Below are 569 nucleotides of genomic sequence, written 5' to 3' on the forward strand. Positions count from 1 at the left end.
CCCGCCGGCCCGGAGCCTACGCCACTACCAGGTAGCCGGGGTGGGGTCCCGCGGGAGGCGCAGGAGGGCCCCTGAGTGCTGGAGGAGTAGGGAGCCGCAGCTCTGCATCCTGGGGTCTAAAGTGTGGGGGCGCCTGAATTCCCAAACTGCGAAAGGGCGCCTGGCTTTGTGGGTCCAAGAGAAATAGAGGGTTCAAGGAGCCCAGACACCAGGCAGTGGGCATCTATCAGGACCCCTGGCTGGGAGGCTTGGGGTGGCCCGGACCCTGGGTTAGGGAACAGGAAGCAGGGAGCCCCAAATGACCCAATCCCCTGGTCTAGGGGACCCGGTGCTCGGGGGCAAGGCGCCCTCCTCCCGGTGTGAGGCGCAGGCTAGGGGCGCCCGCGGCCGAAGCGTCGGGGTTGGGGCGCGCACTGGGGTCTGCAGGGAGGAAGTTGGTGGCGGAGATTAGAAGCCAGGGCACGTGGCGTCACCCGGAGGGACTGGGGTGGGGGTTCCAGGAGCAGGGCGCGCGCGGGGCAGGGCCCTGAGCTCCGCTCTCTCCCGCCTCCCGGGTACCGCGGGGTAAA

Source organism: Fukomys damarensis, unplaced genomic scaffold (assembly GCF_012274545.1).
Source record: "Fukomys damarensis isolate Sample0158 unplaced genomic scaffold, DMR_v1.0_HiC HiC_scaffold_19, whole genome shotgun sequence".
In the NCBI taxonomy this organism is placed as follows: Eukaryota; Metazoa; Chordata; class Mammalia; order Rodentia; family Bathyergidae; genus Fukomys; species Fukomys damarensis.